This window comes from Neovison vison, chromosome 2 (assembly GCF_020171115.1).
Source record: "Neovison vison isolate M4711 chromosome 2, ASM_NN_V1, whole genome shotgun sequence".
In the NCBI taxonomy this organism is placed as follows: Eukaryota; Metazoa; Chordata; class Mammalia; order Carnivora; family Mustelidae; genus Neogale; species Neogale vison.
Window position 1 is genome coordinate 36,295,408 of NC_058092.1, and position 16,337 is coordinate 36,311,744.

At 36.7% G+C, this 16,337-nt stretch overlaps 1 protein-coding gene across 7 annotated transcripts in view; it reads left to right on the forward strand.

Moving 5' to 3' along the window:
* The window catches only part of MAST2 (microtubule associated serine/threonine kinase 2), a 199,311-nt gene that overhangs the window by 148,329 nt on the left and 34,645 nt on the right, over window positions 1–16,337 (forward strand). The window lies entirely within an intron of this gene.

Genomic DNA, 16,337 nt, shown 5'->3' on the forward strand with positions numbered 1-16,337 from the left:
CAGTCACTGCAGAAAATCCAGGTGGGCTTCAGACCTAGGGAAAAAGGATTAACTTAAAAGCCCAATTCATGGCTGTAGACTCTTTACCTAACCTAGATGCTAAGAAAGGCAGCACTGATTGTTCCATGCAGATCAAACTTTCCATTAGATTATATCCTCAGATCTCACACATTCTGCTCCGTTGAGTAATATGAAGTCTGTTGATTTGAAAGGCTATTTATTCCATATAGGTCAATCTGTTATTAAATATTTAGCATATATAAGTAGATTATAACTACAGTAAGGTCAGTTTAGTAGGTACTTAGTCATTCTGGAAATAGAACCTTCCTAGTTTGTTGGTTTGTTTTTTTTTTTTTTTTAATTTATAAACTTTGTTTAAATTTTAGATCAGTTTTTAGGTTCACAGCAAAACTAAACAGAAAGTAGAAAGAGCTCCCCTATACACCGTCCCCACACCACAGGGTAGGGGTATCCTGCACCAGAGTGGTACATTTGTTGAAGTCAATTAACTTACATTGGTACATCATTATCACTTAAAGTCCATAATTTATATTAGGGGCCACTCTTGGTGTTGTGTATCCTGTGGGTTTTGACAAAGGTGCAGTGACAAGTATCTATCATTTTAGCTGCATACAGAATAGTTTCACTGCCCTGAAAACCCTTGTGCTCTGCCTTTTCATCCCTTCCTGCCTCTAACTTTCCACTAATCTTTTCATTGTCTCCATACTTCTGTCTTTTCCAGAATTTCATATAGTTGGAATCATACAGTATGTAGCCTTTTCAAATTGGTTTATTTCACTTAGTATTTGCACTTAAGATTCCTTTATGTCTTAACCATGGCTTGATAAATTATTTCTTTTTAGCACTGAGTAATAATATTCCATTGTCTGATGTACCACAGTTTATAAACCCATTCACCTACAGAAGGACATCTTGGTGGCTTCCAAATTTGGCAGCTTGAATAAAGCTGTGGTAAATAGCTCTGTGAAGATTTTTTGTGGACATTAATGTTCAGTTCATTTGGATAAATACCACAGAACTTGATTGCTCTGATAATATGACTAAGGGTATGTTTAGTTTTAAGAACCTGACAAACTGTCTTCCCAAGTGTCTGTACCATTTTGCACTCCCACCAGCAATGAATGAGAGTTCCTGTTGCTCCACATCCTTACCAGCATTTGGTGTTAACAGTGTTTTGGAATTTGGCTATTCTAATAGGTTTGTAGTGGTATCTCATTGTTTCAATTTTCATATCCCTAAGTGATATGATGTTGAACATCTTTTCATATGCTTATTTGCCATCTTTTTTGGTGAGATGTCTCTTCACATCTTTTGCATGTTTTAAAATCAGGTAGTTTCTTTTCTTATAGTTGAATTTTAAATGTTCTTTGTATATTTTTGATAATAGTCTTTTATCAGATGGCTTTTGCAGATATGTTTTCCTAGTCTTCAGCTTGTTTTTTAATTCTCTTTTGCATAGCAGAAGGTTTTAATTTTAAAGAAAACCAACTTAATTATTTCTTTAGTGGATCCTGCCTTTGGTGGTGTGTCTATATTTTTTTATGAATGAATGAGGGAGTGGGCACACATGCAGGAGAGGAGGGACAGAGGGAGAGGGAGAGAGAAAGTTTTAGCACGCTCCATGCCCAGTGCAGAGCCTGATGTGGGACTCGATCTCATGACCCTGAGCTGAAATCAAGAGCTGGACGCTTAACCAGTTGAGCCACCCAGGCACACCTGGTGTTGTGTCTAAAATGTCATTGTCAGTGTGCCTGGGTGGTTCATTCAGTTAAGCATCTAACTCTTGATTTCGGCTCAGGTCATGACCCTGGGGTCCTGGGATTGAGCCCCACATCAGGCAGACTCTCAATAGAGAGTCTGTTTCTTCCTCTGCCCCTCTTCTCCACTCATGCTCTCTCTCTCTCTCTCTCAAAAATAAATAAATAAATCATCTTTTAAAAAAGTAAATAACATGTCATTGCCATACCCAGGGTCATAAAGGTTTTCTCCAATGTTACCTTCTAAGAGGTTTATAGTTTTGCATCTTATGTTTAGGTCTGTGATCCATTTTTAGTTAATTTTTATGAAGGTCTGTAGATTCATTTTTTGCATGTGGTTGTCCAGTTGTTCCAGCACTATTTGTTGAAAAGACTGGGTTTTTTCAATTTGTTTTGTTGCTTTTCTCCTTTGTCAACAATCAGTTGACTATATTTATGTGAGTCTGTTTCTGCCTATTTGTTCTGTCTCTATTCTGTTCCATTAATTTGTCTTTTCTTTATCTAGTACCATACAGTCTTTTTTTTTTTTTTTTTTAAAGTACCATCCAGTCTTGATTACCATAGTTTTATAGTAACTCTTGAAGTTGGGTAGCATTATTTCTCCAACTTTGTTCTTTTTCTTTAATATTAAGTTGGCTATTTGGGGTCTTTTACTTCTTCATATAAACTTCAGAATCAGTTTGTCAACATCTACAAAATAATTTGCTGGGATTTTGGTTGGGATTGTGTTGAATCCTTAGATTAAGTTAGGAAGAAATGACATCTTGACAATATTGAGTACCCCTTTCTATACCTTTTATTTCCTAGTCTTATTGTATGAGCTAGGACTTCCACTGCAGTGTTGAGAACCAGTGATTAGAAGGTACCACTTGGTGGAAAAGCTTCAAGTTTCTCACCATAAAGTATGATATTAGCTGTTTGTAAAGGTTCTTTATCAAGTTGAGGAACTTTCCTTCCATTTCTAACTTGTTGAGAGGTTTTAGAACCATGAATGAGTTTTGGATTTTGTCAGAAGCTTTTTCTGAATCTGTTGACATGATCATTGGATTTTGCTTCTTTAGCTTGTTGATTTGATGGTCATGTTAGTTGATTTTCCAATATTGAACCAGTCTTGCATACCTGGGATTAATCCCGTTAGTTATGGTGTATAATTCCTTTCAGGCATTGATGGTTTGATGTGCTAATATTTTTTGGAGGATTTTACATCTATCATGAGAGATAATGGTCTATAGTTGTTTTTTTTTTTCTTGTACCATCTTTTTCTGGTTTGGTATTAGGATAATGGTGGCCTCATAGAGTAAGTTCCCCCTGCTTCTATCTTTTGGAGGAGATTGTGGAGAATTGGTATAATTTCTTACTAAATGTTTGATAGAATTCATTATTGAACACAACTAGGCCTGGTGCTTTCTGTTTTGGAAGGCTATTAATTATTGATTAAATTTCTTTAAGCCTATTTGGATTATCTATTTTTTGCCTGAGCTTTGGTAGCTTTTTTTTTTTTTTTTTAAAGGAATTGGCCTATTTAACCTAGGTTTTCATTTCTATAGATGCAGAGCTATTCATAACATTGTTTTATTTTCCTCTTCATATCCATGGAATCTGTAGTCCTGTCCCTTCTTTAATTTCTAACATTAGTGATTTGTGTCTTCTATTTTTCTTAGCCTGGCTGGAGGTTTATCCATTTTGTTGGTTTTCTCAAAGACCCAGCTTTTAGTTTTGTTGATTTTTCTCTGTTGATTTCCTGTTTTTGAATTCATTGATTTCTCCTCCAGTATTTATTATATCTTTTATTTACTTTAGTCTTAATTTGCTCTTTTTCTAGTTCCTTAAGGTGGAGGCTTAGATGATTAATTTTAGATCTTCTTTCTAATATATGCTAATACTATATATATATATATATAAAATATATAAAATAATTTCATGCTATGACTTTCTCTCAAAGCTGTGTTTCACTGCACTTAACAAATTTAGGCAAGCTGTAACTTCATCTTCATTTAGTTAAAAATATTTTTAATGTATTAATTTTTTATCTTGAGATTTCTTTTTTGACCTATGTATTATTTTGTGTTTTTAATCTCCAAGTATTCTGCCATTTTCCAGTTATCTTCTGTTCTTGATTGCTAATTTAATTCCATTATGATCTGAAAGTAGACATTTTATGATTTCTGTTCTTTTAAATTTGTTCAGATGTGCTTTATGGCCCAGAATGTGGTGTGTCTTTGATGAATGCTCTGTGTGATCTTGAGAAGAATGTGTGTTCCACTGTCATTGGATTTAGTACATAGATGTCACTTATGTCTAGATGATGGTGCTACAGTGTTCAATTATGTCTTTACAGATTCTCTGTGTATGTAAATGTGGAATTGCTGAGTCATGGAATATACTGTATAAATTTTGGGGATAAGATTAATAGATCTGTGGTCATGCAGATTCATATGATGTTTAAATATCACCTGATTTTAAACTAGTATACTGGGACTTAGAGGGTGACTTCCTTGAACCGTTGGAGCAAGCCCCAGTAATTCATTCCTCTTTACTCCCTAACACTTACAGCCTCCTCACTCTATCTTCCTTGAATCCACTAGTGCTAATTTCATTATCCCTCATTCCTGTTACTGTCAATCATTACAGGAATCCCCTGGCACCCCCCTCTCCCATCTCCTATACTCTTAATTCCCAGAATTAAGAGAAAATCTTAAATAAGGGAAAATCTCTGAATATTCCCTGTCTTGTCCTTTTTTCTTAATGCTCTCTGACTCTTGAAACCCTTCCAGTGTACCTTCTGGAGTTTATTATCAGCAAAATCTCCTATATGCTCAGTCTTGTTCTAATGCAATCTTGTAGGAGAGGGAGAGGTTAGAACAGATTGTCCTGCAGCCCTCTCAAGTGTTAGCTCTTACCTATCCCATGACCTTATACCATTGGACCTGAAAGGAAGAGGAAGTTGTTCTCCTTATCTTTTCATTATTCTCTTTCTTAATGTCCCCAAACTTTGAATCGTTTTTAAAAAGATTTTATTTATTTGACAGAGAGACATCATAAGTAGGCAGAGAGGCAGGCAGAGGTGGAATGGGAAGAAAGCCCCCCGCTGAGCAGAGAGACAATGCAGGGCTTTATCCCAGGACCCTGAGATCATGACCTGAGCTGAAGGCAGATGCTTAACCCACTGAGCCACCCAGGCGCCCCCAAACTTTGAATCTTATACTATTAAATTCTATCACTACCCATCATTGCAGTTGTAAATATCTTAGCTTTTAACTCTGTCACTCTTCACTTCTAACTTCTAGGGTTTTTTTTAAGATTTTATTTATTTGACACAGAAAGAGAGAGAGACAGTGAAAGAGGGAATACAGGCAGGGGGAGTGGGAGAGAGGGAGGCAGGCTTCCTGCTGAGCAGGGGGCCCAATGTGGGGCCTGATTCCAGGACCCTGGGATCATGACCAGAGTTGAAGGCAAACGCTTAATAACTGAGCCACCTGGGCACCCCTAACTCCTGTTATTCTTGATGTTTTGATTATACTCGTTGATTTTTCAGTTGTTTGAACTCCTGTCTTCCAGTGAGCTTTTCTTCCATAGTACCACAGTTACTTAGGCCATGTGTGCATAATTTTAGTTTCATTTTTCTTGCTGCTCTCCAAGCACCTCCAGTCTTTCTACCTGTGTCATCTAGAAACCTCAACCCTCCCAGACCAAACATTTGATTCCAGGATCTCTAATCCTTGAGACCCTTAAGTATATTAAGTTTGGGATGCCTTCTAAATACTGATATGGATAATTCAATGCATTAGGCTGGAGAATACCTGAAAGAGAACTTAAGGATAAGTCTGCAGAATACCTACCCCACTTCTAGGGCTTGCTAGGGCTTGATGCAAAGGGATGTGTGAAAGCAAGCACTTATTACTCAAAAGAACTTCAGGGGAAGCTGTGTATTCAGGGAGCAGTGAAATTTCACCTAGTAAATACATTAAGGGGTGTATTAAATATATGTACAAGGTGCTTGGGAGTACAAAAGCAAGGATACACTGGCAGTTGCAAGACCAGTTAGGAGACCATTGAGGTTATCAAGATGTAAGGGAATGTCAGAAATGGAGAAAGTATATGAATATGAGAAAAATTAATGAAGTTAAATAAGCAGGGATTAAAATCAATTATCTCCAGATTTCCTGCTTGGGTGATTAATGAGTAATAATGCCCTTAGCTTAAATAAAGAATATTGAAGAATCAATGTAAGGGAAGGAAAAAGGAGATCCCAGAGGCAAATCTATGCCTATATGGACCCTTGATATATGATGAAAGTAACACTGGGGCAATTGTATGTCCATATGGAGAAATTGAAAGATTTAACTCTTTATAGGAATTAATTCCAAGTGAATTTTATATATTTTTTCAGTCTCATTAAGGTATAACTGATAAATAAAATGTAAGACCTTTAAAGTATACAGCACACTGACCTGATATACATTGAGTTGTAGTTTTGATTTGAAAGTCAGTACCCTCCAGTTCCATCCATGTTGATGTAAATGGTGGGTATTCATCCTTTCTAATGACTGAGTAATATTCCATTGTATATATGAGCCACATCTTCTTTATCCATTCACCTGTTGAAGGGCATCTTGGCTTCTCCCACAGTTTGGCTATTGTGGACATTGCTACTATGAACATTGGGGTGTAAGTACCCCTTTCAGTATTTCTGTATCTTTGGGGTAGATACCCAGTTGTTGCAGTTGCTAGGTTGTAGGGTAACTCTATTTTTACCATCTTGAGGAACCTCCATACTGTTTTCCAGAATGGCTATACCAGCTTGTATTCCCACCAGCAGTGTAAGAGGGTTCCCCTTTCTCCACATCCTCACCAACATTTGTTGTTCCCTATCTTGTTAATTTAAGCTATTCTGACTGGTATAATGTGGTAACTCATTGTGTTTTTGATTTGTATTTCGCTAATGGCTAGGGATATTCCCTGTTCTGTTTGTTTACATGTTTCATTATAACTTGTTTCTCTGGCATGGATGACTCTTTGCCTTTGAACTATCTCTTGCAACTGCTAAACTGCTTGGTAAAGTTGAAAAAAGCCTGCCTTATAGGCTGCTGAGTTTTCTGTCTTGATGAGATTTTTTTTTTTTAAGATTTTATTTATTTATTTGACAGACAGAGATCACAAGTAGGCAGAGAGGCAGGCAGAGAGAGAGGAAGGGAAGCAGTCTCCCTGCTGAGCAGAGATCCCGATGTGGGGCTCGATCCCAGGACCCTGAGATCATGACCTGAGCCGAAGGCAGAGGCTTTAACCCACTGAGCCACCCAGGCGCCCCTTGATGAGATTTTTTTTGTCCTGTTTATCCATTTCTGGCAGTTTTTAAGAAAGAGGTTTTTTTTTTTTTTTTAAGAGTTCTTCCGAATAATGTGATTTTTAATAACTAAATATTTGCTTCAAAATTTCAATATTCTAACATCTTAATCTTCTTATTTTTTGAGTTTTTATTTACATTCCAGTTAATTAACATAGAGTGTAATATTAGTTTTGGGTATACAATGTAGTGATTCAACACTTCCGTATTCATTGTGACACTCCTTAATCCCCATCACCTATTTAACCCATCCCCCTACCTACATCCCCTCTGGTAACTATACATTCTTCATAGTTAAGGGTCTGTTTCTTGGTTTGCCTTTCTCTCTCTCTTTTTTCCCCTTTGCTCATTTGTTTTGTTTCTTAAATTCCATATATGAGTGAAATTATGTGGTATTTGTCTTTCTCTGACTTACTTTGCTTAGCATATTCTCTAGCTCCATCCATGTTGTTGCAAATGGCAAGATTTCTTTCTTTTTTATGGCCGAGTAATATTCCATGGTATGTATCTACTGGATCTTCTTTAAGACTTGGGAAAAGCTGGGGTAGGGAGAAGAAAAAAGACAGAAAAAACCTTTGATAAACTAACTTTGGGTGAATACATTCTGACTTTTTTATGGTCTTATGAAGGCCCTTATCACCTTTCATTCGACTTATCGAAGAAACTCCCTAACTCCTTTTTTCTTTCTACTCAGTCCATTCTAAATTTTGAAACTGGACTTTTTCCCTAATATATCACTTTTTACCCATCATTCTGCTACTTAGAATTTTTGAATAACAGTATTCACCAAAGTGGTTCTCTAAACACCATCCATTCGGGCATGGGGGGGAAATATGAAAACTTATTTTTTTACCATGAAAAATGAAAATTAAATCAGGGTTTACTAGCATTAAGTATGGATCCACACAGGTACTACCCACATTAGACCCATGTGTTAGCCTGTGTCATAAACTGTACATAACCTACCATGAACAGAGTTGAGTTCCCCTCTACACCCTCAGTCACCATTTTCCTTGAGCATATTGCAGCTTACAGGTGCACTTCCACACCTCCCCCAAGTTTTTGCTATTACTTAAGTCTCTTTTAAATTCCAATATTAGTGTACAGTGTTAAATTAGGTTCAGGTGTACAATATGATTCAGCAATTCTGTACATTTAGTGTTCATCAGAATAAGTATGTACTCTTCATCTGCTCACCTTTTTAATCCATCTCCCCACCCTGGTAACCACCAGTTTGGTCTCTTACAAGTGCATTTGTACAGAACCTTGTAATACAGTGTGGAGGGAGCCTTTGAAATGGTTTGTGTAAGAAGGAAATTTACTGGTTGTCTTATGGCAAATTACTTAAAAGAATGGTCAAACTAAATATTGTAGCAGTTTTCTTTTACAAAATGTCAAGTCTTCCAAATTTGCAGAACTTGTCTGTACTAACAAGTGCTTTTCAGTAGTACGCTTCCTAGAAGTTGAGGTGGGAAGTGGGCAGCAGTGACAAATACACAGTCTATCTGTTCAAGGTGAAGGTAACGTGTAGCAGTGAGTGAAAAAGTAGCTTCATTTTGAAAGAAAATTTGTGCCATGGAGAGAGCATTTTGAAAATGGATATTTGGAAATGTTCCCATTTGTATGTGATTTTATTGACAAAAATGATGCCACTTATTAAAACGGATACATCTGCCTCATGGAATGAGTTGGGAAGAATCAATTTGCTGGAAGAATTTATGTACAAACATTTCCTTGAATGTTTGGTAGACTTGTCCAGTGAAGCTATGGGGCCTGGAATTGTCTTTATGTGTATGTTTTAAATAATAAATTTAATTTCTGTAATAGATTACAGGGCTATTCAGGTAACCTATTTATTTGTGAATGAGCCTTGCTAGTTTGCATCTTGAAGAAAATTTTCAATTTTCAGTTTCATTTAAGTTGCCAGTTGATATAAAGTTGTTCATAATATTGCCTTATTATTTTGATATCTCTAGAATCTGTAGGATATCACCTCTCTCATTCCTGATGTTGGTAATTTGTGTTTTCTTTCTCTCTTTCCTAATCAGTCTGTCTGTAGTTTATTAATCTGAAATCTGTGTATGGTTCTATTAATTTTCTCTGTTGTGTTTTTTTATTGGTTTCTCCTATGATTTTTGTGATTTCCTTTATTCTGAGTTTCATTTGCTTTCTTTTTTCTAATTTAAGATAGAAATTTAGGTCACTGAATTTAGTCATTTTTTTTTTAAATTTTATTCATTTATTTGACAGACAGAGATCACAAGTAGGCAGATAGGCTGGCAGAGAGAGAGGAAGAAGCAGGCTCCCCGCTGAGCAGAGAGCCCGATGCAGGGCTCAATCTCAGGACCCTGGGATCATGACTTGAGCTGAAGGCAGAGGCTTTAACCCACTGAGCCACCCAGGTGCCCCTAGTCCTTCTTTTTTAATATAAGTATTTAGTGATACAGTTTTCCCTGTAAGAACTGTTTTAGCGGTTTCAGATGTTAGGTTTTAATTTTTGTTTAGTTTAAAGTATTTTTCTAATTTCCTTTTTGATTTCTTTCAGTTATTCAGAAGTGTGTTATTTAGTTTCCACAGATTTGGAGATCTTCCTGAGATCTTTCTGTTACTGATTTTTAATCAATAACATATTTGTCTGGAATTCTTTTAAGTTTGTTGAATCTTGTTTTATGGTCCAGAATATGATTATTCTTAGTAAATGTTCCAAGTTCACTTGAAAAGAACGTATATTCTGTTTTCTGTTAAGTGGTAATTAGGTCAAGTAGGTTGATAGTGTTTTTCAGGTGTTCTATATCCTATCAGTTTGTCTCTTCCCCCATTTATGAATTTGTTTAATCATTTATGTCATAAACAATATGATCCACAGACATTTATTTAATATTTTATTTATTTATTTGACAGAGAGAGAGAGAGATCACAAGTAGGCAGAGAGGCAGGCGGGGGTGGGGGGGAAGCAGGCTCCCCGCTGAGCAGAGAGCCTGATGCGGGGCTCGATCTCAGGACCCTGAGATCATGACCTGAGCCGAAGGCAGAGGCTTAACCCACTGAGCCACCCAGGCGCCCCCATAGACATTTATTTCATAGTATAACTTTTATAGCATTAGAATATAATGTAATATTATATAAATATTTGTAATCTATTAATAATTCATTTTGTTTCAAATTGTTCTAGCTTTGGTCATTTGGAGTTATTTCATTAGGCTGCTGTTTCACTTGGCATACCCCCAGCAGTGTGGTTTTTGCTTGTTTTTTATTTTTATTTTTTTAAAGATTTTGTTTGTTAGATGCAGCAGCAGAGGGAGAGGGAGAAGCTGATCATGACCTAAGCTGAGGGCAGAAGCTTAACAGACTGAGGCACCCAGGCACACCCCTCTCTTAATAATGTCTCTTGTAGAGCAGAAGTTTTTACTTTTCATGCAGTCCACTCTTTTTTTCTTCCATTGATTGTGCTTTTGGTTTCATATCGTAACGGTTATCACCAAAGCCAACATCACCTTGATTTTCTCCTTTATTATCTTCTAGAAGTTTTGTGTTTTACATTTACACAAATGTTACATTAGGATCATTTACATTATCAATGTTGAGTTAGTTTTTGTGAAAAGTTGTGTCTAGATGCCCTTTTTTTTGCATATAGATGATTAATTGTTCCAGCACCATTCATTGAAAAGACTGTCCTTTCTCCTTCAAACTGCCTATGTTCTCTTGTCATATATCAATTGACTACAGTTGAGTTTGTTTCTGTATGTTATGTTCCATTTTATTGATCTCTATGTCTGTTCTTTCACCAATACCACAGTGTCTTGATCACTGTAACTTTTTAGTGAAGTTTTTTAAAATTCCAGTATAATTAACATGCAGTGTCATATTAGTTTTAGGTATATAATATAGTGATTCAATAATTCTATACCTTACTCAGTATTCATCACAATAAGTGTTCTTTTCAATCCCCTTCACCTGTTTCACCCATCATCCCACTCATCTCCCCCCACCCCTGGTAACCACCTGTGTATTCTCTGTATTTAAGAAGAGTCTCTTTTTTTGTTTGTCTCTGTTTTTCTTTGCTTATATCTGAATTTCCTCATATGGGTGAAATTATATGGTATTTTTCTCTGATTATTTCCTCTAACATTATACCCCCTAGATCCATTCATATTGTTGCTGATGGGAAGAGTTCTTTCCTTTTTTATGGCTGAGTAATATTCCATTGTTTATACCTCATCTTTATCCATTCATCTCTTAGTAAACAGTGCTTGGATTGCCTCCACGTTTTGGCTATTGTAAATAATGCTACAACAAACATAGAGAGGTACATATATCTTTTCAAATTAGTGTTTTCATATTCTTAGGTAAGTACCCAGTAGTAGGATTGCTGGATTATGGTAATTCTATTTTTAATTTTTTGAGGAATCTCCATACTCTTTTCCAGTGGCTGTAGCAGTTTGCATTCCCACCAACAGTGCATGACGGGTTTTTTTTTTCCTCCACATCCTTGCCAACACCTGTTGTTTCTTGTGTTGTTAATTTTAGCCATTCTGACTGGTATGAGGTGATATCTCATTGTGGTTTTGATTTGCATTTCTCTGATGACTAGTGATGTTGAGTTTTATAATGAGTTTCAAAGTCACATAATGTCAGTCCTCCAACTTTGTTCTTCAGTATTGTGTTACTTTTCTGGTTATTTTTCCTTTCCATATAAACATTAGAGACGAGCTTGCTGAGATTCTGATTGAAATTGCATTGAATCTGTAGATCAAGTTGGGTATAATTGACATCTTAGCAATATTGAATCTTCCAATTCATGAACATGCAGTACTTCATTTATTTAGGTCTTCAATTTCTTTCATTATTATAGTTTGCAGAATATAGTGTATATATTTTGTTAGATTTATACATATTTCATTTTTATGTTAAAGTTAATTGTCTTGTGTATCTTTTTAAAAGATGGTTTTTTGTTTTGTTTTTTTTTTTGAGAGAGAGAGAGAGCACGAGTGGAGCGAGGGGCAGAGGGATAAGCAGACTCCCCGCTGAGCAGGAGGCCTGACACGAGGCTGGATCCCAGGACCCCGAGGTCATGAACTGAGCCAAAATCAGATGCTTAACCAACTGTGTCACCCAGGCGCCCCTTGTGTATAGTTTCTAATTTCAAGTACCAGTTATTCATTGCTGGTATAAAGCAAAGAAATTGACTTGTATATTAGCCTTGTATCCTGTGACTTTGCTGTATTTGCTTTTTAGTTCCAGCAGTGATTTTTTTTTTTTTGCTTTCTTCTTTTTCTTCTTCTTCTTCAGTTCTTTGATTCAGTTCTTCATTTCTTCTTCTTTGATTCTCCATTTAATTTTTTAATCTTTATGTAGATAATCCTATCATCCACAGAGATAGTTTTATTTATTCTTTCCCAGTGTATTTACCTTTACTTTCTTTCTTATTGCAGGGCACGTGGGTGGCTCAGTCTATTAAGCATCTGACCCTTAGTTTTGGCTCGGGTCATAATCTCATGGTTGTTAGATGGAGTCCTGGGTGGGGCTCCATGCTCATTTTGGAATTTGCTTGGGATTCCCTCTCCCTCCGCCCCTCCCCTGCACTCGTGAGTGCACGTTTTCTCTCTCTCAAATAAATTTCTAAAAAATCTTACTGCACTGACTACAGCGTTCAGTATGAGTTGAGTAGGACTGGTGAGAGGGGACATTTTTGCCTTGTTCCCAGTCCTGAGGGGAAAGCATCCTCTTTCTCACCATTAAGTCTTAGCAGTATGTTAAGTATGTTAGCAGTATGTCTTCTGTAGATGTTCTTGCTCAAGTTGAGGAAGTTCCTCTCTATTCCTAGTTTGCTGAGAGTTTTATCAGGAATGGGTTTTAGATTTTGTCAAATACCTTTTCAGAATCAATTCATGCAATTATGTGGGTTTTTTCTCTTTAGTCTGTTGTGGTTGTGGATTATAGTGATTGATTTTCAAATGTCTGGTCAATCCTGCATACCTGGAGTAAATTGCACTTGATTGTGGTATGTAGTTTTTTTTGCATTGTAAAATTTATATTTCTAATGTTTTGTTGAGAATTTTACAACTCTGTCCATAAGAGATACTGGTCTATAGTTTTCTTTCCTTCTAATGTTCTTCTCTGGTATCTGTATTAGGGTAATACTGGCTTTATACAATGAGTTTAGGAAGTGTTCTTTCCCCTTCTATTGGAAGAAATTGCAGAGGTACCAGTTTTTCTTTAAATGCTTGATAGAATTTATCAGTATGTCACACGAAACTGATGTTTTCTTTTTTCAGGAGTTACAATATGGCTTCAGTTTCCTTAATAGGGTCTCTTTAATCCAATCTGACAATCTCTGCCTTTTATTTGGGGCTTTTAGACGATTTATATTTACTATTGTTGATACGGTTTGGTTTAAAACTGTCATCTTCCTACTTGTGTTATAATTGTTCCATCTGATTTTTCTTCTTTTTGCTCTTTTTCTGCTTTATTTGGGGTCGAATGGTTTTTATTCCACTTTATATCCTTTACTGACTTATGAGCTATAACTGTTACTTGGTAGTTGCATTGACATGTGCAATATATATCATATTATACCTCTTCACAGATAGTATAAGAATAACACCATTCCATTTTCCCTCTTATATATAACCTGATGCTGCTTTCAAACTTTTTATTCTCACATGTTGTAAATACCACACCACTTTATTATTATTTTTGTTTAAATATTTGTTATTCTTAAAGAGATTTAAATAACAAAAAAAATCATTGTTTTCCCACATAGTTAAATTTCCTACTTTTCTTCATTCTTTTGTGTCAATCCATATTTTAACTTGGTATCTTTTTCTGCCTAAAGGACTTTTTTTTTTTTTTTAAGATTTTATTTATTTTATTTGACAGATAGAGATCACAAGTAGGCAGAGAGGCAGGCAGAGAGAGAGGGAGGAGGAAGCAGGCTCCTCGCTGAGCAGAGAGCCCGATGCGGGGCTCGATCCCAGGACCCTGGGATCACGACCTGAGCCGAAGGCAGAGGCTTTAACCCACTGAGCCACCCAGGCGCCCCAAGGACTTTTTTTTTTTTTTTTTTTAAGTTATAGTGCAGTCTGCTGTTCTTGAGGATTTTTTTTTTTTTAATCTGAAAAGATATTTATTTCACCTTGGTTTTAAAAAAATATTTTTACTGGTGCAATGACTTTTAACACTAATTACCCAGAATTAAACCATACTCTGGATTTGGTTTTGGACATAGCCCTCCACAAAATTATCATTACTTGAGACACCCAACTGCAAGCTTGGGGTTCCGAGGCCACCCATAATTCTGACAAAGTGGATGTAAATTCAAAGGTTCCCACTACCTCTTCAGGTTTAGTATTTCAGTAGAGTGACTCTAGAACTCAGGAAACTATTATACTTACAAATAGAGTTTTATTATAGCAAAAAAATATATAAATCAGAACCAGCCCATAAAAGAGACTCATAAATTGTAGTCTGGGATGGCCCCACATGTGAAGTTTTTGGTGTGTTCTCCCCATGATATCTGGATTTGCCCTTCTCCCAGCATATTGATATGTAGCAATATGCAGAGTAATAGCCAGGAAGTTCACTGACGTTTTGGTATCCAGAATGTTCATTATGTAGGTATGATTGATGGACTCATTGCATATGTGATTAGACTCAGCCTTTCGCCCCCCCCTTCCATTCCCTGGAGGTCAAACTTATCAAATGGCTTAGAGCACTGGTCAATCTAGAAAACCAACCATGTGGTTAGAAACCCTCTAACCATATGGTTGGTTTTCTAGATTGACCAGACACCATCCTGAGTCATCTCATTTGCATCAAGTATCAGGCCCCACCATGAATATCAAAGACACTTCTGTCACTTGGGAAATTCCAACATTATGAGGCTCCTTCCCAGGAACTGAGACAAAAGCCATCACATTTTTTATTACACAGTAGCCGGGTATAGAATCTGGGTTGGTAGGGTTTTTCTTTTCATAATTTGAAGATATTGCTCTGTTATTGAAGATACTCTTACATTGTTTTAATAAAAAATCTGCTAGAATCCTTATCTTTGTTCCTCTGTATATGTCTTTCCCACCTATCACCCAACTGTTTTTAAGAATTTTATTTTTATCATGTGTTTTGAACAATTTGATCATAATGTATTTTGGTGTAGCTTTCTTCATCTTTCTCATGCTGAGGGTTCTTGGAGATTCTTGGATATCACTTCTTCAACTATGTTTTCTGTATCCCTCACTATCTCCTCCTTTAAGGATTATTAGGCTGCTTGAAGTCATCTCATAGCTTAGTGATGCTCTGATGATGATGGTGGTGGTGGTGGTAATGATGATGATGATGGTGGTGATGATTTGCAGGGACATTTTTCCTCTGGGTGTTAGTTATTTTTGACACGTGTATGTTTTTTGAATCCCTAGCATTACTGTTAGCACCTGAAAGATTCTTTATGCTGGTCCCTTAACCAGCACCGCACCTGGTCCTTGGAAGGGCAGTCATTGTTCGTAGGATACCCATGTTTAGGGATTTCTTTGAGGCTTTAGCTGAGGAGTTTGGGGAACCAAAAAAGGGCACTAGTGTAAAAGCTAGTATAAAAGCACTAGCTTTACACTCAAGGATCAAGCTGAAGATATTTGTTAATTTTGGAGTGCCATTACTTTAAAAGAATAGCATTTTTTTAAAAGGCTTTGATAATTCTGAGGAGACCTGATACTTATTAAGGCCTGGCTATGGAAACAACTACTGTGGATCATTTCTCTCACACCCTGATAGCCTGTGCTAGCCAGGAGGTAAGAATAGATCATAAGAGATAATCCTAGACACAGAGCATGGGAAACCCAGAGTTGGGGCAAGGTTGAGAGCAGACCTAGTACATAAGGCTGTGTACCTCACTGAGGCTCCCAGTCAAGGGGATAAGTGGAAGCTGAAAATGCCTCCTCCTAATTAGTTTTCCCATAGAGAGTGTCTTTATTTATTTATTTTTACTTATAAAAGATTTTATTTTTAAGTAATCTGTATGCCCAGCCTGGGGCTGTACCCACAACCCTGAGATCAAGAGTTGCACACTCCACTGCCTGAGCCAACCAGGTGCCCTCAGAATGCCTTTATATAACTGATACAGAGGTGCTGTGTGAGAAAATGAGTACGAAGTGGGGAGGTGGACAGAAATTGGCAGAGAGGTCAGCACATCATGTAGTATGGGGCTTAACCTTGACATGGCC